Source organism: Panulirus ornatus, chromosome 2 (assembly GCF_036320965.1).
Source record: "Panulirus ornatus isolate Po-2019 chromosome 2, ASM3632096v1, whole genome shotgun sequence".
NCBI classification, from domain to species: domain Eukaryota; kingdom Metazoa; phylum Arthropoda; class Malacostraca; order Decapoda; family Palinuridae; genus Panulirus; species Panulirus ornatus.
In genome coordinates, this window is record NC_092225.1 from 55,796,585 (window position 1) to 55,818,798 (window position 22,214).

Sequence of the window (22,214 nt, forward strand, 5' to 3'; positions counted from 1 at the left end):
AGCTCGGAGCAAGGGCAGGCAGCTGATGTGGGGACAACACCTGTGCTTCCACACTGGCAGGTACATACCTAGAGACGACCATAGAAAGTTCACGTCGTTTTGCAGACTTCGGGGAACAGGAAGAGAGTGCAATATGGAGGATCTGTCACCATGATCCTATTTTTGTTTCAGTTGGCTGGGAGACCCCGGAACTTTAGAAGGGGAGGATGCCCATGACTCGCTGAATCACCTAAGAAAGAGAGGGCAAACAGCTTTCCATTTCAGCACCTCAGTATAGCTTTCCAGCGAGAGATTGCAAGTTGCATTATCAGTTCACACCCTCCCTCTCCCAGGAAGTTAAGGACATGTAAATGAAACAGTTTATTTCAGAATCTTTCTCATGTGAGTCTTAGGTTAAGAAAGTGTATATATATATATATATATATATATATATATATATATATATATATATATATATATATATATATATATATTCTTTTTTTTTTTTGCTTTTTTGCTTTGTCGCTGTCTCCCGCGTTTGCGAGGTAGCGCAAGGAAACAGACGAAAGAAAATGGCCCACCCCACCCCCATACACATGTATATACATACGTCCACACACGCAAATATACATACCTACACAGCTTTCCATGGTTTACCCCAGACGCTTCACATGCCCCGATCCAATCCACTGACAGCACGTCAACCCCGGTATACCACATCGCTCCAATTCACTCTATTCCTTGCCCTCCTTTCACCCTCCTGCATATTCAGGCCCCTGTTAGAAGCAGTGAAAAGTTTTTATCGAGGATGTAAGGCATGTGTACGTGTAGGAAGAGAGGAAAGTGATTGGTTCTCAGTGAATGTAGGTTTGCGGCAGGGGTGTGTGATGTCTCCATAGTTGTTTAATTTGTTTATGGATGGGGTTGTTAGGGAGGTGAATGCAAGAGTTTTGGAAAGAGGGGCAAGTATGAAGTCTGTTGGGGATGAGAGAGCTTGGGAAGTGAGTCAGTTGTTGTTCGCTGATGATACAGCGCTGGTGGCTGATTCATGTGAGAAACTGCAGAAGCTGCTGACTGAGTTTGGTAAAGTGTGTGAAAGAAGAAAGTTAAGAGTAAATGTGAATAAGAGCAAGGTTATTAGGTACAGTAGGGTTGAGGGTCAAGTCAATTGGGAGGTGAGTTTGAATGGAGAAAAACTGGAGGAAGTGAAGTGTTTTAGATATCTGGGAGTGGATCTGGCAGCGGATGGAACCATGGAAGCGGAAGTGGATCATAGGGTGGGGGAGGGGGCGAAAATTCTGGGAGCCTTGAAGAATGTGTGGAAGTCGAGAACATTATCTCGGAAAGCAAAAATGGGTATGTTTGAAGGAATAGTGGTTCCAACAATGTTGTATGGTTGCGAGGCGTGGGCTATGGATAGAGTTGTGCGCAGGAGGATGGATGTGCTGGAAATGAGATGTTTGAGGACAATGTGTGGTGTGAGGTGGTTTGATCGAGTAAGTAACGTAAGGGTAAGAGAGATGTGTGGAAATAAAAAGAGCGTGGTAGAAAGAGCAGAAGAGGGTGTTTTGAAATGGTTTGGGCACATGGAGAGAATGAGTGAGGAAAGATTGACCAAGAGGATATATGTGTCGGAGGTGGAGGGAACGAGGAGAAGAGGGAGACCAAATTGGAGGTGGAAGGATGGAGTGAAAGAGATTTTGTGTGATCGGGGCCTGAACATATATATATATATATATATATATATATATATATATATATATATATATATATATATATATATATATATATATATATTGCAAGAGGTCACAGTGGTGCGCGTGATCTAGTATTTGCTGACAACCACAAGGAAAATGAAACACGATAACATTCCAAGTGCACTTTCGTGTCATGATCACATCGTCAAGGGAGATACAAATGTGAGATAGAAAACATAGAAGTCAAATGATGTATAAGGAATATATATATATATATATATATATATATATATATATATATATATATATATATATATATATATATATATATATATATATATATATTGGTTTTAGTGGATTACAGGATCCGCAGGTCCTCTGTTGGTAAAGATACATACTTGTTGGGCTGGTGCATCAGGAATGGGAGGGGGATGGCTGGCTGGCTGCTATTGACGTATCCAGCAAGTGCAGCCTCACTACACCATAGCTCAAGGCACATGACGCAGCCCGTCGCTCCAGCGCGGCCTTCTGGTCCATAACACAGAGAGGGACCGGTCACTTCCCCCTCGTCAATGGGTGTACATTAGTGGGACGTCATGTGGCTCCTGCTGCCTCGTACCGCCGGCCGCTCCTGCCCCTGCGGCATTATCATCATGACTGTCACTAGAGGCCATACATGCGGGGTACCAGACACGCTCCCTCCTCTCTCTCTCTCTCTCTCTCTCTCTCTCTCTCTCTCTCTCTCTCTCTCTCTCTCTCTCTCTCTCTCTCATGGCGATGGCCTCTCTCTGGACAACAACACGATAAAGACTTTGGGTCCGAAGATATCCACGCGCGCGCCACATCCTGGCCTGGCCTCCCGGGGTATTACAGTACCTCAACACACGACTGTGGACTAGAATAAATTTTCTAAACTTTCTTCTCTCTCTCTCTCTCTCGCTCTCTCTCTCTCTCTCTCTCTCTCTCTCTCTCTCTCTCTCTCTCTCTCTCTCTCTCTCTCTCTCCATTGCCCGCATAACAGGAAGGGCGTGTTGTAGCGTGTGTTGGCCGACTTCAGTCCAGCCCAGGGGTGGATGACGGCTTAACTGTGGGGATGGACGCTCGTGTCACGCCAGTGGCCACTTCTAACAGCAAGGGTTCGAACCCCGCACCATTTGCGTGGTAGCTGGTTACGCTAAGCACTCGGCTATAATCGCCTCTAATAGGGAAATGACTATTCGATTCCACGTAATCGAATACACCTCTGCTCACGTCCATGAGCACCGGGGTTTAGACCTGTCAGGTCCCATCAGGCTCACATTACTAGTGGCGAGCGTTCCCAGCTACCACGCAAATAGTGCCGGGTTCGAATCCTTGCTGTTGGAGGGCATTTTGTGTTCTATGAAGAGTGCGCGGTCATATGCAATATATATATATATATATATATATATATATATATATATATATATATATATATATATATATATATAGGAGGAGGAGGAGGAGGAGGGTGGGATCAGGGCGAGGGAGGGAGTGTGGTGTTGATCTTGAAGGGTAGGACGGGGTAGTGAGAGAGGGAGGAGGAGGAGGGTATTCAGGTGGGGATAGCTGGTTATGGTGAGCAGTGGAGGGGGTTTATGACATGGAACTGAAAAAAAAATGCAACATTGAAAAAATGTAACATGTAATTGAAAAATGTAACATGTTATTGGAAAATGAAACATGTGATTGAAAAATGTAACATGTAACTGGAACATGTTACATCTAATTGAAAAATGTAAAATGTAATTGAAAGGTGTAAAATGTGACTGAAAAATGTAACATCTAATTGAAAGATATAACTTGAAATCGAAAAATGTAACATGCAATTGAAAAATGTGCCGTGATTGTAAAATGTAACATATTATTGAGAAATATAGCTTGTAATTGAAAAAAATTACTATGTAATTGAGAAATATACTGTCATTGAAAATGTGACATCTAATTGAAAAATGTGAAATGTAATTGAATGATGTAACATGTAATTGCAAAATGTAACATATGATTGTAAGATGTAACTTGTAATTGAAAAATGTAATTGAAAGATGTATCATGTAATTGAAAAATGTAATATGTAATTGAAAAATGTAAAATGTAATTGAAAATGTAATCTGTAATTGAAAAATGTAACATAATTGAAAAATGTGACATCTAATTGAAAGATGTAAAATGTAATTTAAAAATGTAACGTAATTTAAAAATGTAACGTAATTGAAAAATGAAACATGTAATTGAAAAATGTAACATATAATTGTAAAATGTAACGTGTAATTGAAACGTGTAAAATGTAATTGAAAAGTGTAACATGTAATTGAAAAATGTAACATGTCATTGAAAAATGTGACATAATTGAAAAATGTAACATGTCATTGAAAAATGTGACATAATTGAAAGATGTAAAATGTAATTGAAAAATGTTGAATGTAATTGAAAAGTATAACATGTAATTGTAAGAATTTAACATAGTGAAAAATGTATTATGTAACTGAAAAATTTAAAATGTAATTGAGAATGTAACATGTAAATGAAAAATGTAACATGTAATTGAAAGATGTACCATGTGATTGTAAAATGTAACATATGATTAAGAAATATAACTTGTAATTGGAAATACTATGTAATTGAGAAAAATACTGTCATTGAAAAATGTCACATCTAATTGAAAAAAAATGTAAAATTTAATTGAAAAATGTAACATGTAATTGAAAAATGTAACATATGATTGTAAGATTTAACATGTACTTGAAAAATTAAAAATGGAACATGTAATTGAAAAATGTAACATATGATTGTAAGATTTAACATGTACTTGAAAAATGAAAAATGTAACATGTAATTGAAAAATTTTAAGCGTAACTGAAAAATGTAATTTGTAATTGAAAAATGTATTATGTGATTGAAAAATGTGACATCTAATTGAAAAATGTAAAATGTAATTGAAAAATGTAACGTAATTGAAAAATGAAACATATTTGAAAAATGTAACATATGATTGTAAAATGTAACATGTAATTGAAAAGTATAAAATGTAATTGAAAAGTGTATCATGTAATTGAAAAATGTGACATCTAATTGAAAAATGTAAAATGTAATTGAAAAAGTAGCACGTAATTAAAAATGCAACATGTCATTGAAAAATGTAACATGTAGTTGAAAAATGTAACATGTAAATGAAAAATGTAAAATGTAATTGAAGAATGTATCATGTAATTGAAAATGTAAAATGTAATTGAAAATGTAACAATTGAAAAATGTGAAATATAATTAAAAATGTAACTTAATTGAAAAATGTAAAATGTAATTGAAAAATGTAACATGGAATTGAAAAAGTAACGCAATTGAAAAATCTAACTTGTAATTGGAAAATGTAAAATGTAATTGATAAATGTACCATGTGATTATAAAGTGTACCATGTAACTGAAATATTTGATTATTTAATTGAAAAATCTGAAGTGTAATTGTAAAACTTACCATTTAACTGAAAAATATACCATGTAAATTACAAAAGGTATGTAAGTGAAAAATTTTCCTTTAAGTGCTAAAAATACTATGTAAGTAAAAATGTACCATGTAAGTGAAAATGTACCATGTAAGTAAAAATGTACCATGGAAGTGAAAATGTACCATGGAAGTAAAAATGTACCATGAAAGTGAAAATGTACCATGTAAGTAAAAATGTACCATGTAAGTGAAAATGTACCATGTAAGTAAAAATGTACCATGTAAGTGAAAATGTACCATGTAAGTAAAAATGTACCATGTAAGTGAAAATGTACCATGTAAGTAAAAATGTACCATGTAAGTAAAAATGTACCATGTAAGTAAAAATGTACCATGGAAGTGAAAATGTACCATGTAAGTAAAAATGTACCATGTAAGTAAAAATGTACCATGTAAGTAAAAATGTACCATGTAAGTAAAAATGTACCATGTAAGTAAAAATGTACCATGTAAGTAAAAATGTACCATGGAAGTGAAAATGTGCCATGTAAGTGAAAAGTTTACCATGTAAGTAATTATCGTACCATGTAAGTGAAAAGATTACCATGTAAGTAATCATTCTACCATGTAAGTGAAAAGGTTACCATGTCAGTCATGAACGTACCGTGTAAGTGAAAAAAGTTCACCAAAGTTCACCACGTAAGTAATTATCGTGCCATGCAAGTGAAAATGCACTTTGTAAGTAAAAAAAGATGTACCATTTAAGTGAACGATATTTAAGTGAAAAAAACCGTGCCATGTCGATAAAAAAAAAAAGTATATGATATCTGGATATATAATATTGGTTGATGAAGCGTAATTTACATGACGGTACGAAGACTTTACATATTCAGTGATATAATTTTAGAAGTTACTACGTCAGATGAGGCACGTTGTACACAAGGTGTGTGGATCCTGCCTCACACACACACACACATATTATTAGTTTTTTTAATCTCGTAATGTGAGGAATATTGCGTGGAATCTGAGGAATATTGCGAGGTAAAGGGAGAAATATGCACACACACACACACACACACACACACAAAAGAATTGCGGATTTGGCTTGATATTGTATATATATTTTTTTCTTGCCTCCTCTCACACAGTTACTTTAATCAGCTTAAGCTTAATTGGCAGTCAGCTCTGGCTTGGTAGTTTTGCATCAGCTGGCGGGGAGGGATGTGTGTGTGTGTGTGTGTGTGTGTGTGTGTGTGTGTGTGTGTGTGTGTGTGTGTGTGTGCAGGTGTGTGTTTGTGTGTCTGTCTGTCTGTCAGTCTGTCTGTCTGTCTGTCTTTCTGTGTGTGTGTGTGTGTGTGTGTGTGTGTGTAGGTCCATATGTATGCAGATGATAATGATATTGATAAAGGTAATGATGATTAGAATACTAGTCATCATCATCATCATAATAATAGTAGTAATAATAATAATAATGATGATGATAATAATGATAATTATAATAATTATAATAATGATAATGATAATGATAATAATGATAATAGTAATAATGATAATGATAATAATAATAGATGATAATAACGATAATGATAATAATGATAATGATGATAATGATTATAATAATACTGATAATGATAATGATTATAATAATAATAGTAATAATGATAATGATAATAATGATAATGATGATGATAATAGTAATGATAACGCTTGTATATAAGATGTAGCCAAAGAGTGGATATATAAAGAACTAGCTTTAACAAAGTAGAGGAAGTATTAAGCAATCCTTACAGAAGCAGTGATACAGTGATGGTGTTCACAGTGGCTGGGATGGTGGCTGTACGAACCCGGGTGGGCTTGATGCTGTGGTTATGGTGCCGACCTGCAACTTAGGGACGAGGGATCTCGGATAGAAGAAGGTAGCGGTGGCTCCTCGAAGTGTGGCGTTAGTAGAGCAGATCTCCGTCTAACCTAACTGCTAACAGTCTCTAGACCTTGCAGTGTCTGCGTTAGTCCTTTCCGATGTAGAACTTTCGCAGAGTAAACAGGGGAATGATCGGGTGGATGGTAAGAGATTGTGGAAACGTATGAGACCTTTCAGTCAGTGGGACGGCTTGACCGACGGAGGAAAAACCAGGCGACGGGGGCAGAAGGGGTTGCTGGCCAGATCCGTGAACGAACTCCTCCCACAGTTTCGTGGGTAAGATCATTAGGTATAGCAGAGCACTTTACCCCGAGTGTGTGCTGTTGTCTGGCAACTGGAAGGTCTTATACTGACGTAAAGAGTGCTGTAGTGCTGGGAGGTCGGCTGAGAACGAAGGTGTGGAAGTCTTGGCAGACGACGGCCGGGAGTGGTGATGTTAATAAACTGAGCAGCGTCTTCGTTGCGGAGGTGATCCTACGGCAGGATAAGGAAGAGGAGGAGGAGGAGGTGGTCTACCTTGTCAGACAGCTCATCTCGGTCAATATCCTATACGACTGGCCAAATGTCGGGCTGTTTTAGGTGATGGAGTTTGGTAAGGTAGTAATATTTCTCCTCCGTACATCCTTCACGAATCACCTTGTTACCGAGGGCCGTGTTGAGGGTGGTGTTGTGGTGGTAGCAGACCAGGTGTAGCTGCTGGGTAGAGTCTCGCGATGGTCATTACCCCATTGAGTTTCTCCGTCACACACGGCCAGCGCTTCAGTCCAACGTGACGTGTGCCGGAATCAGTAACCGGACTGTCTGTTAACAGCTTTGGGCTGAGGCGAGAGGACATTACAGTTGGTATGTCTATACACGACTGGCGATGGCTGGTATAAGGTGACCTCAGCCGTTCCCGTTAAGATAAGGTCAGGCGTGTCATGGCCTGGCCTGACCTTGTGTTGGGAAAGTCTGCTGGTTGTGATGTATACCGCTGTTGATGTGTGATTAATATTTGTGTGTTATGTAGAGGGTTTTACACTCCTGTTACCCCGTCTCCTAACGTGGTATGTATGTACCATGTCTGCACACACACACACACACACACACACATACCAGCCGAAGCCAAGTGCACATTTATCGAGCCGCCACCTGGGTTGGATGTGGGCCAACTTGCGCACCCAAGATTCATGCCGATGTGAATGAGGGAGAGCGGTAATATTATACCGGTAGAGAAATTCGTGCGTCATCTCACTCATAACTGGTTTACAGATGTGAGGGTATTATTTTGGAATAAAGAAGAAAACCCAGGTTAAAGAAGTAGAAAGAGACAGAATTGACGTAAGTACGTTAGAGAAGGACACGAGCGAAGGTACTGGAAGAAACTTCAGGACGTTCACTGGAAAAGGAAAATAGTCCGAAGAAAAAAGCAGTGTTCCCTGGCGGTATGGGAGGTGTCGGGGGATGCATGGAGAGGAAGCCAACAACACAGGAGCTGGAGGAGGAAGGGAAAAGTAGAAACCCCGATCAAGAGGAAAATAAGAAACAGATAATTAAAGATTAATTGAGGGAGGGAGGGAGATACGGGAGAGTAAGAAATGTGGAAGACAAAGGGAAGACACCTGAAGATAGTAAAGTTAGAGATTATATTTGTGAAAAGGTAATTGGTGTAGAATTTGTTAAAGGTCGTGTGGGTAATGTAATTAAGCAGGAGTGAGTGATTACCTTGGCCGAAGATGAGGAAGTTAGGACTAGATTAAAACAGCTGTTCAGAGGCTTACTACACCAGGAGAACCGCCGCAGGTTGGGGCATGGAGGAGGCGAGACTGGGAGAGGAAACCGAGGCAGGAATAAAGATGGAAGGAGAGAGTGGAAAACACCAGCAGAGGTGAGGTGAGGTGAGGTCCGAGCAACGAATTGGTTCAGGAGATGATTGACGTGCTGGAGGATGATGGTGAGGCAGCCAGCAGCTGGGGGGGATGGTGGAGGAGGAGCAGGCAGCAGATGGGAGTGTAGGTAGGAGGCAGGTGGTGCAGCCAGTAGCTAGGGATAGTGGAGGAGGAGCAGGCAACAGCTGGGAGTACTTGACAGAGTTGAGTCGAAAGCGGTCCGACTTATAAACTGTCCCAGGCTAACTTCCATATTTGACCCCCTTGCCCTACGCCGCAATGTTGGTTCACCTTCTCTCTTCTGTAGGTATTACTATGGTTTTTGCTCTCGAGGGCTGGCTGCTTGTGTACCCCCACCACTAGCTAGACCACACAAGCAGGCCGCTGCGTCACATGATTACTGTGTGGCCGTCAGCAACTCAAGGATGGGCCGTTTTGGTAACTGCTTCTTTCCTTACACCTCGAAGCTTTGGAACTCTCTACCCTCTCATGTCTTTCCCAATAACTGTGACCTGGCACATTTTAAAAGAGATTTTCCACTTCCTCCAGAATTCGTAAATACTTTTCCTTGTCTCTTCTTTTTCCTTTTCATAATGCTCTCTATATTTCAATTGTGGCCCGGCCTTAATGTGGACTTTGGTCCGTGGCTGGAGCCTCCAACATAAAAAAAAGAAAAAAAGAATATATATCTATATATATATATATATATATATATATATATATATATATATATATATATATGTGTGTGTGTGTGTGTGTGTGTGTGTGTGTGTGTGTATAGAGAGATAGATGAATAGATCAACAGAGAGGTAGGGAAGAGAGATTAGCAGATGAACTGATAGACACATAAGATGTTGAACGACCACATTCAGTGTTCATAAATTTCTCCCGTCATGTGATGCGAACATTTGTGAGCTGACACAGTAAATGGAACGACGCACAAACGAATATATATTTTCCTGCACCGGCAGAATCCAGACCTTCAGCCAAGTGGATGAACTGCAATATGTTTTCTCTGTTTTCTGATGTTCAATTTTTTTTTTCACGTAGAATGTGGATGGCATATTTGTTCACACACGAAGTTCAAAGTTCGTGTTGGGTGAGGAGCCCGGCTGTCGACCTTGTATCTCGTATCACAGTGTTCCTCCTGATGAGGTCCACCTTGAGCTGTCTCGAGGACTTCAAGATAACTTAGACCCACAAGCACTCGGGAGAAGAAAACGGTATGTTTCCTTAACCTCGAGGAAAACGTGGGTCGTCGAACCTGGAGATGCAGTCATCATCCACGTAGAACTGCCCCTTGGCCGCCCAACGGAAATTGATAATTGATAGACAGTGATCTCGAACATCTATCGCGTCTCCAGATGCAAGAGTTGCGTCTCCAGACGCAAGAGGTGAGTGGCCCACGCTACGCGACGCAGTAGACGCAAGAGTTGCCGACGAGTCGATCAAAACTGATGGGTTAAATTCACCGTGACTGGATGTACATGACTGAGTTGCCTCACACACCATATAGTCTTTGAAGCTGTGTGTGTGATTCACTGCATCTGGTGAGATCTCGAGTGACGCACCTGTGTTGGATGATTACCCGTGTGTCCGTCGTAGATATGAGATGATAATCTACGTACAGGTAGACAGACAGATTCAAAGAGTGTATAGTACAGCGGGAATCTAAGCTATAGACCATACACCACGTACTTTATGTATCCTTGTCATACAGCCAGGTACAGCTGCTGGTAGCCCCCTTAGAGGCGCGTACCGACACAGGTACAGGAGGAACTGTACCCTTCAGGTACAGTCCCGCTACTGGGAATATAAGCCATGATTATAGAGACTCTTAGAAGCAGTTACCATCGCTTTAGCTTATTCAGAGTTCACCTCTCTCTCTCTCTCTCTCTCTCTCTCTCTCTCTCTCTCTCTCTCTCTCTCTCTCTCTCTCTCTCTCTCTCTCTCATATGACGCCCCGAGGACAAACTTCTGGTGGGTTGAGAGACTCATACCCTCGTCTGGTGGTAAAGCCGTCAGGAGAGGGGTCACTCCTCAGAGATAAAACTTACTTTACGGCCCCTCGCACTTCCCTGTGATGTGGCGCCTCCCGCATGGAGGTAGGGTTTAGCTTAGTCAGGATCAGGCGGGAGAGTGGCTATGTGTGAGTGTGTGTGTGTGTGTAGGTCACCTCGTCCACGCCCTCACCAAAGTTAGTCACTGCAACACTAGCCATCAATCTTATAGCATCTGTAGGTCGTCGGAGGAAGGTGTTGCACTTATCCTCTGCATCACAGTTCCGTCCTGGGAGCAGAGTAGTGTGTCATGTGCTTTAAGAAGTGATAACAGGGTGGTCTGGATGGCCGCCCTAGCTTGTGGCCAACCACAGGCACTCGACATCCTGGAAGCACCTGCCTGGCTGTGGTTCCGCATCGCGACTCGAAAGTTTTAGTCAGGACTCGTGTTATTGTCAAGGAGTCTCTCACTGTATATGGCCGACCAGACTCCACACGTCCTCCTCATATTCTGGAGAGATGATCCCGCGGTCCGCTGACCTCGCTAGCTGGTGGCTGGCTTCAGCCGCAACACAAAGTTGCAAGCACATAAACATCCTTGAAGGACAGGAAGCGAGTTTTGTTGCGAGTGACCTTCCCTTCCCCCAGGTGGATAAAATGTCTTTATTGTTATCCCATACTTGTCTGTCGTAGCTGGAACACACTTACCATTTCCCTTGACTCTCAAATGTATCGGAGGCGCCGCCTCCAGCCGAGAGGTGCGCTCCTGGAAATGCTTTCAGAGAGAGAAAGGACAAACACATCACTTGTGAAGCAGTGGTCACGGGATTGTGTAGCCTGGTGGCGTATGGAGAGCAGGCGGCAAGCAAGGCTGGAGTTTACCCACCTTCCTGTGTACCACACAGGAGGTAAACCTGAGTGGCAGGCGAGCGGGCAGCAGTGGTCTACCAGAGACACTTCTCATGTGTGACACGAGACGTGACACTGAGCTCTTCCTCTTCCCCCGACCTCACTGACATGATTAATGATGTTCGTCTCTGTTGTAGGGAGGAAGGTGAAGCACGTGTGTGTGTTGCTGTATCATATGACCAGCTGCAGCATATATATATATATATATATATATATATATATATATATATATATATATATATATATATATATATATATATATATATCGAGGATGTAAGGCATGTGTACGTGTAGGAAGAGAGGAAAGTGATTGGTTCTCAGTGAATGTAGGTTTGCGGCAGGGGTGTGTGATGTCTCCATGGTTGTTTAATTTGTTTATGGATGGGGTTGTTAGGGAGGTGAATGCAAGAGTTTTGGAAAGAGGGGCAAGTATGAAGTCTGTTGGGGATGAGAGAGCTTGGGAAGTGAGTCAGTTGTTGTTCGCTGATGATACAGCGCTGGTGGCTGATTCATGTGAGAAACTGCAGAAGCTGCTGACTGAGTTTGGTAAAGTGTGTGAAAGAAGAAACTTAAGAGTAAATGTGAATAAGAGCAAGGTTATTAGGTACAGTAGGGTTGAGGGTCAAGTCAATTGGGAGGTAAGTTTGAATGGAGAAAAACCGGAGGAAGTAAAGTGTTTTAGATATCTGGGAGTGGATCTGGCAGCGGATGGAACCATGAAAGCGGAGGTGGATCATAGGGTGGGGGAGGGGGCGAAAATCCTGGGAGCCTTGAAGAATGTGTGGAAGTCGAGAACATTATCTCGGAAAGCAAAAATGGGTATGTTTGAAGGAATAGTGGTTCCAACAATTTTGTATGGTTGCGAGGCGTGGGCTATGGATAGAGTTGTGCGCAGGAGGGTGGATGTGCTGGAAATGAGAAGTTTGAGGACAATGTGTGGTGTGAGGTAGTTTGATCGAGTAAGTAACGTAAGGGTAAGAGAGATGTGTGGAAATAAAAAGAGCGTGGTTGAGAGAGCAGAAGAGGGTGTCTTGAAATGGTTTGGGCACATGGAGAGAATGAGTGAGGAAAGATTGACCAAGAGGATATATGTGTCGGAGGTGGAGGGAACGAGGAGAAGTGGGAGACCAAATTGGAGGTGGAAAGATGGAGTGAAAAAGATTTTGTGTGACCGGGGCCTGAACATGCAGGAGGGTGAAAGGAGGGCAAGGAATAGAGTGAATTGGATCGATGTGGTATACCGGGGTTGACGTGCTGTCAGTGGATTGAATCAGGGCATGTGAAGCGTCTGGGGTAAACCATGGAAAGCTGTGTAGGTATGTATATTTGCGTGTGTGGACGTATATGTATATACATGTGTATGGGGGTGGGTTGGGCCATTTCTTTCGTCTGTTTCCTTGCGCTACCTCGCAAACGCGGGAGACAGCGACAAAGCAAAAAAAAAGAAAATATATATATATATATATATATATATATATATATATATATATATATATATATATATATATATATGGAACACTGACGTAAACAACGTGTCGTCTTGAGGCGGTATGTAAAGCTGTGAGGAGGAGAGAGTCTGACGAAGTTTCCCCTGAGGCTTTGTACTGGCTTGGTGCCGTCTGTGCCACACTCGCTCCCCTCGTTCATACGTATGCATGGCTCGGGAATTAACTCTCGTGGGGGGAGCGTTTCTTCCTGGTGTTCCGTCACACATACCCACCCACCAGGTGTTCCATCACACACGCCCACCCACCAGGACAAGGGATTAGTAGCAAGTGTCTAGTGTCATGCCAGTGACAGATGCTGTGTTGTCATGCATCGCAGTGGTAGTAAGGACCAGTGACTGACATTCGATGGACAACAGTCCAGCCTTCACCCTTCGTAAGCAAAGTCACGGGACTTGTCAAGCCACACATCACTACCAGCTGTAAGAACAGCATGGTATGACCAACATCCGGTCTTGGTTGTTATCTAAACGAAAAGAAAACAGAGAAGATATCATTTTGAACTCCCTCCATTGTACAAATGCTAGAGGCCTAGGCAGAAGGCAGACCTAGAGTTCAAAATGTCCCACTGATGTATTGCCTCATGTCTGTACACACAGTATACACACACTGTCGTGTAACCAGGTAATGCCCCCAAGTCTCCACGTGACAGAGAGGCCCGACAACTCCTGTAGCAGACACAGAGAGAGGGACGCTTGTGACGGAAGTCGTAGGAGGTGATGAGACCAGCGCAAGAAAGACGTCTCTCACACTCACAACTTTTGTAGTTGAAGACTCGCGAGTCAGAAAATTGCACATGTGTTCGTTTATATGTCTGTGGTTTTTACATCTTTGTATTATTTGTCTGTGGCAGTCTGCCCGTCTGTATGTACGTATATGCGTATATATATGTGGGGTACATATGTATGTATATACATAAAACATCCTTCAACCGAAGGGTAAAGTTGGAGTGTAGAGGATAACGTGAGTGTGGGAGGCTGTGGGCGAGACCTTCGTGGCTGAAGTCCCCTACAACTGGTGTGTCACGAGCAGGAACACCTTCCCGAGGCAGGCACACCACTCCACACACCTCCTCTCCCTCCCTCGCCCAGTCTTCCTAATTTCTCATTGAAGTTTGACCCAGTTCATTTGCATGATACTTGCCGTTGATGGCTGTGATGTGCGGCTGCTGCTGCTGCTGGTTACCTGAACTACACCGTGACCTCCGCCGGTTGGCAACACTTGTCGTGAAGTACTGGAGGGTCAGCTTGGATGTGTCCACGTCTTACTGTCATCTTTGGCTCAAGGATCAAAGCGACGTAACCCAGGGTTACCATCGCTACGGCCGTGAAGGGAAGCATTTGCTGCATCGCTCCGGAAACTTACGAGGAAAGTTGGACGTGAGATTTGTCCCCGAGTGATGTGGCGTCATGATCCGAGGGACCCGTCTGGCCCCAGCCTTCATCGTAACCATATCCTACTGGGTAGAATCCTCACGACAGGTACCATCCACCTTACCAGAGTGGTGAGAGGTGGTGGCATCGCTCCGACGTGAGCAGTGTTGATCACCACATCCTTGCGTCACTTCCACACGTCGTCCTTACATCATCTCCATCATCTGTGCTCTTCCGTCCTCACTTACTGCTCAACATATCATTGCCCAAGGTGCACGGCGTGGGGGACGAGTAGACCCCACACTGCCAGTGTGTGTGTGTGTGTGTGTGTGTGGGGGGGGGGGGGGGGATCGGCTACGTAATCAATGATCTTCCTGGGTTTTGGTCCTTTCACATGCAAATACTTAATGGCTCGCTTAATTTCACTTCCTTCCACCATCGGAAATTGTGGGGGAGGTTCGTATGGAGAGTAGATCACTGTCCAGAGGAGAAATAAGAAGGGTGTTCATATTGGATAATACTTCTTCAATAATGATAATGATAAGGATGATAATAATGATAATAATAATGATAATGATAATAATGATAATAATAATAATAATAATAATAATGATAAGGATAATGATAATGATAGTAAGTGATATGTAGATAACACCGACAAAGTATTTTTGATACATACATGTTATATATCTCTACTGGTCCTTTAAGAACATTATATAGATATAATTTGTCTGACAAAGTGGAAGTTTCCAAAACAAACAACACAAAGAATCTTTAGGTAAGATTTAATATATCAACAGCTTCACATTTTATGATTAATCTCTAAGGCTCTGATGCCATATCATTCTAATTTTGCGAGGGGCGTTCTTTGGATAGAAAGATTTAGAGCGTTGTGGCATATGCGGGGCGACGTGTTGTTTTAACCAGGGCATGTGTTAAGCTGTTGAGGCAATACATGTACTCTGTAAGGCTGGGCTTTGGGCGGTAGAACCTAGTTTCAGTACATCATACATGGCACTACGAAGGCGGGAAAAGGCACTCTGATAAATGAAATTGTTCATCATCATGTTTTTTATGAAGAATTGTTCTGTCTTTTGTTCTTCTAACTTTATACTCACAAGTTCCCACTTCTCCGACAGGAAGCTGGAGCGTGTGTGGACGTGTGTGCATCACTCTGGTGGCGTCTACCACAGCTCTCCTAGCACTCCTGTAAGACCCAGCAACCGCAGCTGTACCACACACACTCTACGTACACCCGCCACCTTCCCACTTTGGTCTACGCACTCGCCAAGTGTTCAGTTTTTGCTCGCCAAGTTATACGGACAGAGTTATGTTGTGGTCGTCTTTTGTACAGATCTTTTTCAAACGGACTGTTGTTCTAGACTTTTTTTTTTTTACAGACATCATAATATGTTTCATCGAATTTCATTTTCATGAAGTATAATTTAGTAGATGTATGGTTCACAGAGGTGTATGATTCGACAGATGCATGATTCAACAATGTATGATATCTTTCACCTCTGTAGATGTATGGATAAGTTGTATATTTCACTGGTGTGTACGTTTCAGAAGTATGTTTCAGTAAGGTATATATATATATATATGTTTCGTACGTTGTAATCGTCAGTATATTTTTCATCAGATAAATCCATCACTTGGTATGATTTCCTTATATTTCAGTAGTTTGTATGTTTAACCAGATGTGTATCACACATAATGTATATTTCACTATATTTCATCACGAGTATGTTTCACTGGGTGTATGCTTCACCATCAGTATGTATTAGCCAGTTCGTGTGTGTGTGTGTGTGTGTGTGTGTGTGTGTGTGTGTGTGTGTGTGTGTGTGTTCATATAACAGCATACATGTGTATATTGTCATATACAGATCTAACATGTATATCATCTTGTATCTTCCTCATGCTTATCTCTTCATGTATCATGTATATTTTTTCAGTAGATGCATCTCGCTCTCACTATTACATATATAAGTCACACAATATATATGTACTTCTCACATACATATATACCTTCATGCATATCTTCCATCATTATATATATATATATATATATATATATATATATATATATATATATATATATATATATGATTCATATACATATATTCTACCATATGTATATTTCCTCACGTATATGTGACTGCACATGTGTTTGTGTACCACATGTATGTATCATAACACTATACTTGCATCTTCAAGTATTGGGTCCAAGAAGTTGGTTCATCACAAAGTTCTCCACATATCCAAATAGGTGTTCATATGTAGTGTTCTTGTAACCGTAGTAGAACAGTAGAACAATTTATCGCTGCCAGCCTTGTTCACCCGTACATCCCGTTTTCTTTCGTGTTCATCGCTACGGTGGACTACGTGACTAACGCACTGAGTTATTTCTTTTTTTTTTTTTTGCTAAAGAAATTGTGGTGTGAGAGAGTAAGTTGTTTTATCGCGCTGGAAGAGAGGTAATGTCAAGGGGGTTAAGCTGTATTTTTCTGGATATTGCAGATTATCAAAATCTATTTTTTAAAAATAGGAAAGCCGATGGTTTTTACGAAGGGTTTGTTTTATTAAAAATGGAGAGTCATAGCAACTATTCTTGTATTGATTAACGAGATATAAAGAGAATTATTCTTTTAACAGATTACATGTTGAAATGCCAATACGTAGATGCAAGAAAATGGCTAATGATGGATTGGTTGTCCGCTGTTATGACCCCAGGAGGAGCTGGGTGTGGCTAGTGGGAGGAGCTGGGTGTGGCCAGTAGGAGAACCTGGGTATGGCCATTGGAAGGAGCTGGGTGTGGCCATTGGGAGGAGCTGGGTGTGGCCAGTGGGAGGAGCTAGGTGTGGCCAGTGGGAGGAGTTAGATGCGGCTAATGGGAGGACCTGGATGTGGCCAGTAGGAGTTGAGTGTTGCCAGTGGGAGGAGTTTCTGTACGAGGTATGGGGCCATCACAACCATCAGCTCATCATCATTGTTACCACCACCATCATTTGCCCACAACTGACCGCCGCCACCACAACCATCCCCACACAGTAGTACGTAATCACCACAACCACGTCATCATCGCCGTCACCACAACCACGTCATCACCACCGTCACCACAACCATGTCATCATCACCGTCACCACAACCACATCATCACCACCGTCACTACAACCACGTCATCATCACCGTCACCACAATCACATCATCACCACCGTCACTACAACCACGTCATCATCACCGTCACCACAACCACGTCATCATCACACAATAGCACGTCATATTCATCACCACCACAACCACGTCATCACCACCGCCAGCACAACTACATCATCATCATCACACAGTAGTACGTCATCATCACCGCCAGAACAACCACGTCATCATCACATAATAGTAAATCATCATCACCACCACCACAACCACGTTATCATCACCACACAATAGTACGTCATCACCACCACCACCACAACCACGTCATCATCACCACACAATAGTACGTCATCACCACCACCACAACCACGTTATCATCACCACACAATAGTACGTCATCATCACCACAACCACGTCATCATCACCACACAATAGTACGTCATCATCACCACCACAACCACGTTATCATCACCACACAATAGTACGTCATCATCACCACAACCACGTTATCATCACCACACAATAGTACGTCATCACCACCACCACAACCACGTTATCATCACCACACAATAGTACGTCATCATCACCACAACCACGTTATCATCACCACACAATAGTACGTCATCACCACCACCACAACCACGTTATCATCACCACACAATAGTACGTCATCATCACCACCACAACCACGTTATCATCACCACACAATAGTACGTCATCACCACCACCACAACCACGTTATCATCACCACACAATAGTACGTCATCACCACCACCACAACCACGTTATCATCACCACACAATAGTACGTCATCACCACCACCACAACCACGTCATCATCACCACACAATAGTACGTCATCATCACCACAACCACGTTATCATCACCACACACTAGTACGTCACCACCACCACAACCACGTTATCATCACCACACAATAGTACGTCACCACCACCACCACAACCACGTTATCATCACCACACAATAGTACGTCATCACCACCACCACAACCACGTCATCATCACCACACAATAGTACGTCATCATCACCACCACCACAATCACGTCATCATCACCACACAATAGTACTTCATCATCACCACCACCACAACCACGTTATCATCACCACACAATAGTACGTCATCACCACCACCACCACAACCACGTCATCATCACCACACAATAGTACGTCATCATCACCACCACAACCACGTTATCATCACCACACAATAGTACGTCATCATCACCACAACCACTTTATCATCACCACACAATAGTACGTCACCACCACCACCACAACCACGTTATCATCACCACACAATAGTACGTCATCATCACCACAACCACGTTATCATCACCACACAATAGTACGTCACCACCACCACCACAACCACGTTATCATCACCACACAATAGTACGTCATCAACACCACCACAACCACGTTATCATCACCACACAATAGTACGTCATCATCACCACAACCACGTTATCATCACCACACAATAGTACGTCATCATCACCACCACCACAACCACGTCATCATCACCACACAATAGTACGTCATCATCACCACCACAACCACGTTATCATCACCACACAATAGTACGTCATCATCACCACAACCACGTTATCATCACCACACAATAGTACGTCATCACCACCACCACAACCACGTTATCATCACCACACAATAGTACGTCATCACCACCACCACAACCACGTCATCATCACCACACACTAGTACGTCATCATCACCACCACCACAATCACGTCATCATCACCACACAATAGTACTTCATCATCACCACCACCACAACCACGTCATCATCACCACACAATAGTACGTCATCATCACCACAACCACGTTATCATCACCACACAATAGTACGTCACCACCACCACCACAACCACGTTATCATCACCACACAATAGTACGTCATCATCACCACAACCACGTTATCATCACCACACAATAGTACGTCATCACCACCACCACAACCACGTCATCATCACCACACAATAGTACGTCATCATCACCACAACCACGTTATCATCACCACACACTAGTACGTCATCATCACCACAACCACGTTATCATCACCACACAATAGTACGTCATCATCACCACAACCACGTTATCATCACCACACAATAGTACGTCATCACCACCACCACAACCACGTTATCATCACCACACAATAGTACGTCATCATCACCACAACCACGTTATCATCACCACACAATAGTACGTCATCACCACCACAACCACGTTATCATCACCACACAATAGTACGTCATCACCACCACAACCACGTTATCATCACCACACAATAGTACGTCACCACCACCACCACAACCACGTTATCATCACCACACAATAGTACGTCACCACCACCACAATCACGTCATCATCACCACACAATAGTACTTCATCATCACCACCACCACAACCACGTCATCATCACCACACAATAGTACGTCATCATCACCACCACCACAACCACGTCATCACCACACAATAGTACGTCATCATCACCACCACCACAACCACGTTATCATCACCACACAATAGTACGTCATCATCACCACCACCACAACCACGTTATCATCACCACACAATAGTACGTCACCACCACCACAATCACGTCATCATCACCACACAATAGTACGTCATCATCACCACCACCACAACCACGTCATCATCACTACACAATAGTACGTCACCACCACAACCACTACACCATTACCAACACCAACACTCCCACACCACAGCAAGAGCATCATCACCACCAGCCACCACCACACCCACCACTGTGTCTCCACCACTAACATTCCCGAAGCCAACACCAGCCACAGGGACAGACCGGCTAGTAATGTTACAGCTGCCAGTCACCGCTTGCCGTACCCAACCACCACAGCCTCGTTACTGCCGTCACCACCACCACATCTGCTGCCACACTCCACCACCACCAGGACAAAGTGGGGCACCATGTTGGGGGTGATGGGGCTTGTCAGTCTTCCCCCTCACCCCTTTGTGTTATACAATATACAGTGAATTTTTGATAATGATTAATATATTCTTACAATCCTTTAATCGGTTTAGTCTCGGAAACGGGAAAAAAAGGAAGTAAGTGTATATAAACGTATATTTAACAGTTTAACAGCGATCTTCATTAATGACCTATGAAGACTTATTCACACCACCTTCTCAAAACAACGACGTGAGTTTGTGTTCTTTAAAAATGTTAATTTGTCTCACCCAATAAACTCCTCTGATTGTTATAGCATCCGTTTTCTGTTATCGTATGTCTATTATCATTCAAATCTGGTCGCCGGCTTCATCACAAACTTACTTCACCACAAAAGGTGCGTTAAATTTGATGAGGATTTGATGTAAATGACTCGGTTTAACATTCAGATTGACTGCAATGCGCAAAGTTCTTATTTATCTCTCGTTTTTAAGCGTTTCATCATTATCATTGCGATATCATAATACCCCCGCCTCCCGCCCACTCGCCATTGACCACCTCCTGCATCCGCGCCTCGACCAGGAGGGCGTGGGAGACATCGGGTCGAGTGCGTGACTGGTCGCACTTGGGCCAGTGTGGACGACATACCGCCGGGAGTCCGACAAAAGCGTGTGCCTCACTGAGACTGCCCATTACTCTCATAATTCTTGAGCCACACAAATAACCTTGTAAAGCTCCGAGATAAACTGGATACTCATGTCTCTAAATATAGACACGTCTGCTTTACAAGGTGTTATCACTTGGAATAAGCACGCTCTAAAAATACGCACTTACAAAAACAAAATCTAGTTTTTGTTTGTGTATGGCAACACTGGCGTGTACTGTCTCGCGGAAGGAGGAGGAGACGGCGTCTACACCTGCAAACAGCCATTTACCAATATAAGTAAGTACAACAACACAATCATCAAATATTGGCTCTAGATATGATCCAGTTTTGACATGTGAGGATTACGTAGTACAGATGTGTATCCATTGGTTAACCTCTCTTTAGGAAGCTAGGATGACGCTGTGAGTATCTCAATCGACGGGTTTTTCTTCGCAATGGTATGGACTGGTGGGTGATGATCGCACGGCAGAGCACCGGTCCTGTGTATTTCATTCACTGCCTCCACATTGTGCACGTTCTCCACTACCGTTTAGGATGGGTTATTTTATTTTTATTCCTCAGTCTAGCAGGATGGTGAGAAAAATTCCCCACTCCTTGTTGGGTTAGAATTTTTCTCATACAGGTTCACGTGAGTTGTATGTAGGCTTCATTTTGCACAGTAAAATGCGTGGTCTATCCACAGATGCATTGAGTACACTCTGGAAAGGAGAATGAC

General features: G+C 42.5%; 1 long non-coding RNA gene across 1 annotated transcript in view; it reads left to right on the top strand.

Moving 5' to 3' along the window:
- The window catches only part of LOC139756548 (uncharacterized), a 144,856-nt gene extending 128,104 nt beyond the window's left edge, over positions 1-16,752 (top strand). Inside the window, exon 4 of the long non-coding RNA XR_011714377.1 lies at positions 15,852-16,752. This is a non-coding gene — a long non-coding RNA (uncharacterized lncRNA). The remainder of the gene's footprint in view (positions 1-15,851) is intronic.
- Positions 16,753-22,214: the final 5,462 nt, after the last annotated feature.